Below are 7,635 nucleotides of genomic sequence, written 5' to 3' on the forward strand. Positions count from 1 at the left end.
AAACTAAGCAAAGCAAGAAAATGTTACCTACGATGGGTTGCCTCCCAACAAGCGCTCTTTTAATGTCATTATCTTGACATGTTGTTCATGACTTTCTTCCTCTTCTTCCAGTTTGTTAAGAGAAATGAACTCAAGAGGAAAGAGGAGCCAGTTAATGCCCCTTGTTTTGAGTGCCTCTCCCCAGCAAGCCTTCTTCTGTTGTTAGCTTGAGTAAACTTGCTTGTTGGGGTGGGGTGGGATGGCTTTTGGTTGACCTTTTCTTCTTCATGAATATTGTCCTTCTTTTCTTGGTCACCATCCTTTTGTTAGTGTTCATGTTAATTGCCTTTACCACCTTGATTTCAGGATTGGGTATTGTATGATGGTCGGAGCATCCTCTTCATCAAACTTCTTGAATTGGTGATTCAATGAACTCACCGTCTATGCAACTCTTGTTTCCTTGGAGTGTGGACTCCCTTGATTGACTTCCTCCTTTTTTCTTGACCTTTGAATGAACTCCTCTGTTTTGGAGAGAGTGAAGTGGTTCTCTTTGTGATCTCAGCTCTTCAATGAATTGTTCTTCAGAATAGAGTTGTGCATTCTGCTCAATTTTTCTTCATGGTCTCTTTTGCTATTTTCTCCTCTTCGATTGTTTTTATTATTTCTTCAAGGAGGAGTTCTATCCTAGTGAGTTTCTCCTCTATTCTACTTTTTCTGATTCTTCAATGATGAGTTCCATCCTAGCAAGTTTATCTAAAGGAGGTTGGGTAGGTTGTAATGGTTGGTCGGGTTGGCTTGTGAATGGAATTGGTTGTTTTGTGGTTGTGTATTCTGAAAATCGTATGACTCTTGTGGGTAGTGGATTGAGTTTTGTGAATGGTGAAATGAATTATATGGATTTGGGATAGACTTTTGTGCTGAGGCATACTCAAATGATGAAGAATTTAGGCATGTAAAACTTGGAGGTGAGGTTGTATAATTGAGAGGTGATGGCTCTTGATGACTGGGGTATGAATGAGTGAAATCTCTTTGATTTGATCTTCCCAGCCACAACTTGAGTAGTGATCAATTTCACCAAAATATGGACCATTTTGTGGCTCTGGAAAGTACCCCATTTCATGTTCTTGATACTCCCACCCACCATGAGCATAGTAAAGTGAATCATTATGTGGTGGTGGAGAGTTTTCCATGAAATATGATTGACTAAAATATGATGGATGCTCCTTTCTTTCCTGCAGAAAGCTTGTCTCAAACAATAATCACCAAAAGAAATTGGAATCTCCATTGTCACAGATGAGGAAATTCCCAGTGAGGCAATATCACAAACAGTTAGTTAGCAAAAGAAAATAAAGAAACAAAAGAAAAAAAACAAAAGAAAAGTGTCAAATCTAGTAAATCAATCAACCGGTAGTTTGTTAATCACAATTAATCCTCGCAACGGCGCCATAAACATGATGCGGGAAAACTATCTCTCAACAAATTCCCTTCGGCAAGTGTACCGAATTGTCGTCAAGTAATAACTCACAAAAGAGTGAGGTCGAATCCCACAGAGATTAACGGATTAAGCAATCAATGGTTAATTGATTATCCTAGTTAGACGAATCATATGGAGTAATAAGAACAAGAATTGTAAATTGACAGAAAAGTAAGGAAAGCAATAAAGTGCAGAAAGTAAAATGGCAAGAAAAGTAAATGTAAGAACTAAAAATAAAATGAACATTCGGATCAAGAGATATTGCAATCCTCCGGATCAAGTTCATTCTCATCTCTTCCTCAATCAATGCATTCATTGATCTCTTTGGCAATCTTAAGTGATCGAATTACAATTCTTGTAATTCGATCTCTCAAATCTTGATCAATAGCCAATTTCTTGGTCAATTGCTCATGAGAAGAGATGAAGTATGGTCACTGATTATACCACATGCATTTCCCAAATCAGTGTTGGAGGATTATAGTCACATATCCATCCACACCCAATTTGGTCCAGCATGAGAAAGCATTTCTAGCATGATCTCTTCGTTCCTCTTTCAAGGTTCAGAAGAGATCCAACTATGAATAGTTTTTTTCTAAGATAACTACCAATTGGATGAAGATCGAAAGCTCTCTAGTAAAATCAAGAGGAAAGAAAGAAGAAGAAGAATAAGAACTACACTTAATCCATTGAATCACAATAGAGCTCTCTAACCGAATGAAAGAGTTAGTTGATCATTGCTCTACCAAAATAGAAAAGAAAGAAAGTGCAGAAAAGTAAAGATGAAGATAAAAACTGAAAATAAAACTTCAAATTCATCAATGAAAAGTACAAAGAAGAAAAGGAAAAATGTGTGAGGGAAGGGAGTCCGAAGACCCCTTTCAATCCCCTATTCCAGAATTTCCAGCCTTCCTTGAATGTAAAAACTAAGGCCTTTATATAGGCTCTCCTAAATTACAAAATGAAATTAAAAGCAAATTACAATAAAATGAAAATTCCTATTCTAGATGCTTCTTGTGGCCTTGATTGGTTGACACTTGTGGGCTTGCTTGCTTGAGCTTGGAAGTGGACTTGAGAGAGAAGTGAGTCAAGTTGAGGTCCAGGTGCTAAAGTTGGTGCTAAAGTTAGCCACACTAACACTACAAGTGTGGCGTTAGTGCTAAGTTATTGTGGCTAACGTTGCACTTGCTGCCCAGTTGGTGTTTTTGGGCTTAAAAGATGCCTCTTGTTTGTACTCGAATTTCATGCCCACTATAGAATATTATATATCGTTGGAAAGCTCTGAATGTCAGCTTTCTAACGCAACTGAAATCATCTCAATTAGACCTCTGTAGCTCAAGTTATGCTCATTTGAAGTGGACATGGTCGCTGGCATAGTTGCTAGCGTTAATGGAAAACTTGAGTGCTAATAACGCTAGCGATCAGGCTTCATTATTGCCGTTTCTGAAGCTCAAACTTAGTGTCCACCCCATACTATTATATATTTTGGAAAGCCCTGGGTTTCTAATTTCCAATGCTTTGGAAGCGCATCATTTGGAGCTCTACAACTCGAGTTATACTTCTTGGAAGGTGAAGAGGTCAGTTGGCCTTAATACAGGTTGATACCATGTTCATCATTGCACTTTCGGGGCAGGTTTTCTCCCTCAAATTTAGTGTCAACCATGTAGTGCCATATATGCTTGGAAAGCTCTAGAATCCTACTTTCCAATGCCACTGGAATCACCTCATTTGGAGCTTTGTGGCTCAAGTTATGCGTGTTTGAAGAAGGCATGGTCAGGCTGCCAGGTGGGACACGTTAACTACCACGTTAACTAAGTTAACATGGAAGTTAACGTGGCTCATAGTGGCTTGTGTGGCTCATTCCAACGTTAGTGACAATGTTGGGTGTCACTAACTTTGGCGATCAACTCCCTTCTTCACGTTAGCTTCCACGTTAACTAGGTTAACGTGGAGTTAACGTGATCGGGGCTTGTGTGGTTCTTCCAACATTAGTGACAATGTTTGGTGTCACTAACATTGTCGACCACCTTGCTCTTCACGTTAGCTCCCACGTTAACTAGTTAACGTGGGAGTTAACGTGGCTATTGTGACTTGGCCAACGTTAGTGAAAAGTTGAATGTCACTAACGTTGGCTTCCCTTTACTTCTTAACGTTAGAGGCCACGTTAACTAAGTTAACGTGGCAACTAACGTGGCCACTTATGAGCTTGGTCCAATGTTAGTGATAATGTTAAGTGTCACTAACGTTGGCTCCATTTCCTTTCTTCAAAGTTAATGCCACTAACTTCTCACTAACGTTGGGCTTTCCTTCCTTCCACGTTAGTGCCCACGTTAGTGTAACTAACGTAGCCACTAACGTGGCTATTCTCTTCTTCTTTTGGCCTGAAATCAATCAAACAAAGTGCATCAAAGTCTTGCTCTTAATCATGGATCATGCATCATCCAATTTATCATATAATTCATGCAAAATTCTCATGAAATCATGTAAAGTGCACAATGTATGCTTGAATCAAGATGTAAGTGAATATCTACCCAAAACTAGCTTATTTTCCAAGAAAATGTATGAAACTACCTTAAAAATAGTAAAGAAAAGGTGAGTGAAACTGGCCAAAATGCCCTGGCATCACAACACTAAACTTAAAGCTTGCTTGTCCCTAAGCAAGTACTGGAACAAAGAATGATGAATGGAATGCCAAGAGAAATGAGTCATTCTTGTTGAAGTCATGTCCCTGGTTTTATGGTGGTTTCATGCATAGCAACTTAGGTTCATTCCTGGATTTCAGACCTTTATCATGTCCTAAATCACTCACTTTGATTGCATCCCATGAGACTTTTATTCATTGATCCTTTTATTGTCATTTCAGGATTTATTTGTGTTCTTAAGCTAAGTGCTCTGTAAGGGGGCAACTTTTAGAATAAGCTTTCACCCAACACTCCCGAACCAGTTGGTTCAAGGTGCTGGGTGTTGAAGCACCCCTAAGGACTTACTTGCTCAAGTCTCTCCCCCATACATACACACCACAGGCATATGGTTTATTTATTTTCTTTTCTTGAGACCTTGGTGTCCAGCACCTCTTTGGGTTACTAAATGCTCTGTAGTGAGGGTTACTCTTGATAGTGGACTTTTAGCTGATAATCCGGGTTAGTTAACCTAAGTTACCAAGTGATAAGCACCCAAAGAGCTTATTCATCCAAGTAGATCCCTCACACAGGAGCACCACAAACACATGCTTCAAGATTAAAACCATTGGTGCCTAGCCTTATTGCTTACTTTTTTTCTTTTATTCTTCCACTTTCATTGTTCTTTCCCTCTTTCTTATTAGGATCTTCTTATTTAGCTAGTCTCATGGGGTGTGTCTCAAGCATAGTATTCATGACAGATAGTTGTCTTCCCACCCTTGTGGTTGAACCAACTTAGCTAACTTATGACCACACCACAAACTCATGAACTCATTCCATAGTATGAACTCTACTCTGGTCTTTTATAAAACACTCATTCTCTTTTCATTTGATTCAAAAGGGACAAGCATACTAGTAAGCAAAGTAAGGATACAGTAATGACATTCAGACTAGAAAACACAGCCTTAATCAATAAAAGTTAAAAGACAGAATTGACATGCTTATTCACAAGGAGAAAGCACACATACATACAAAGAACATAGAAGACAATCATGCAAATTAAAGTGCTGGAAATAAGTAAGAGGAAAAAGGAACTTTACCACCTTGTATTTTATCTTCATTGTTGTTGCCCTTTTCCTCCTATTCTTCCCCTTCCCACACCAGACGTAGAATGATTGCTTATACTCAAGCAACAATTAAAACAGTGGTGACGGGGTCCATGATGGATCATGAATGTCTTAGAATGAAGTGTGAGTATGCATGTGTCTCAGCAAGTAAGGTTAAGGATACAATAAAGACACAAGAGATACAAACATGGACATTTGATTGCATTAATAAGTGGTGTTGGCATGGTACTTTGCATGAAAGTTGAGTGGCAACACCAAACTTAGTGTGCCACTGTCAATCTAGAATGTTGCAAGTACCCAGTGAAGATTGAAATTCAAATTGTTGCATGGCAACACCAAACTTAGAGTGCAATCATATGCCAAATTATTGAAAGTAAACTAAGCAAAGCAAGAAAATGTTACCTACGGTTGGGTTGCCTCCCAACAAGCGCTCTTTTAATGTCGTTAGCTTGACATGTTGTTCACGACTTTCTTCCTCTTCTTCCAGTTTGTTAAGAGGAATGACCTCAAGAGGAAAAAGGAGCCAGTTAATGCCCCTTGTTTTGAGTGCCTCTCCCTAGCAAGCCTTCTTCTGTTGTTAGCTTGAGTAAACTTGCTTGTTGGGGTAAGGGTGGGATGGCTTTTGGTTGACCTTTTCTTCTTCATGAATATTGTCCTTCTTTTCTTAGTCACCATCCTTTTGTTAGTGTTCATGTTAATTGCCTTTACCACCTTGATTTCAGGATTGGGTATTGTATGATGGGTGAAGCATCCTCTTCATCAAAACTTCTTGAATTGGTGGTTCAATGAACTCACCGTCTATGCAACTCTCTGTTTCCTTGGAGTGTGGACTCCCTTGATTGACTTCCTCCTTTTTCTTGACCTTTGAATGAACTCCTCTATTTCTGGAGAGAGTGGAGTGGTTTCTCTTTGTGATCTCAGCTCTCCAATGAATTGTTCTTCAGAATAGAGTTGTGCATTCTCCCTCAATTTTTCTTCATGGTCCCTTTTTGCTATTTTCTCCTCTTCGATTGTTTTTATTATTTCTTCAAGGAGGAGTTCTATCCTAGTGAGTCTCTCCTCTACTCTACTTCTTCTGAGTTCTTCAATGATGAGTTCCACCCTAGCAAGTTTATCTAAAGGAGGTTGGGTAGGTTGTAATGGTTGGGCGGGGTTGGCTTGTGAATGGAATTGGTTGTTTTGTGGTTGTGTATTCTGAAAGTGGTATGACTCTTGTGGGTAGTGAATTGAGTTTTGTGGATGGTGAAATGAATTGTATGGATTTGGGATAGACTTTTGTGCTGAGGCATACTCAAATGATGAAGAATTCAGGCATGTAAAACTTGGAGGTGAGATTGTATAATTGAGAGGTGATGGCTCTTGATGACTTGGGTATGAATGAGTGAAATCTCTTTGATTTTGATCTTCCCAGCCACAACTTGAGTAGTGATCAATTTCACCAAAATATGGACCATTTTGTGGCTCTGGAAAGTACCCCATTTCATGTTCTTGATACTCCCACCCACCATGAGCATAGTAAAGTGAATCATTATGTGGTGGTGGAGAGTTTTCCATGAAATATGATTGACTAAAATATAATGGATGCTCCTTTCTTTCCTGCAGAAAGCTTTGTCTCAAACAATAATCACCAAAAGAAATTGGAATCTCCATTGTCACAGATGAGGAAATTCCCAGTGAGGCAATATCACAAACAGTTAGTTAGCAAAAGAAAATAAAGAAACAAAAGAAAATAAAAACAAAAGGAAAGTGTCAAATCTAGTAAATCAATCAACCGGTAGTTTGTTAATCACAATTAATCCTCGGCAACGGCGCCATAAACTTGATGCACGGAAAACTTGTCTCTCAACAAATTTCCCTTCGGCAAGTGTACCGAATTGTCGTCAAGTAATAACTCACAAAAGAGTGAGGTCGAATCCCACAGAGATTAACGGATTAAGCAATCAATGGTTAATTGATTATCCTAGTTAGACGAATCATATTGGAGTAATAAGCAACAAGGAATTGTAAATTGACAGAAAAGTAAAGAAAGCAATAAAGTGCAGAAAAGTAAAATGGCAAGAAAAGTAAATGTAAGAACTAAAAATAAAATGAACATTGGGATCAAGAGATATTGCAATCCTCCGGATCAAGTTCATTCTCATCTCTTCCTCAATCAATGCATTCATTGATCTCCTTGGCAATCTTAAGTGATCGAATTACAATTCCTTGTAATTCGATCTCTCAAATCTTGATCAATGGCCAATTCCTTGGTCAATTGCTCATGAGAAGAGATGAAGTATGGTCACTGATTATACCACATGCATTTCCCAAATCAAGTGTTGGAGGATTATAGTCACATATCCATCCACACCCAATTTGGTCCAGCATGAGAAAGCATTTCTAGCATGATCTCTTCGTTCCTCTTTCAAGGTTCAGAAGAGATCCAAGTATGAATAGTTTC

The sequence above is a fragment of the Arachis hypogaea genome, chromosome 20 (genome assembly GCF_003086295.3).
Source record: "Arachis hypogaea cultivar Tifrunner chromosome 20, arahy.Tifrunner.gnm2.J5K5, whole genome shotgun sequence".
Lineage (NCBI taxonomy): Eukaryota > Viridiplantae > Streptophyta > Magnoliopsida > Fabales > Fabaceae > Arachis > Arachis hypogaea.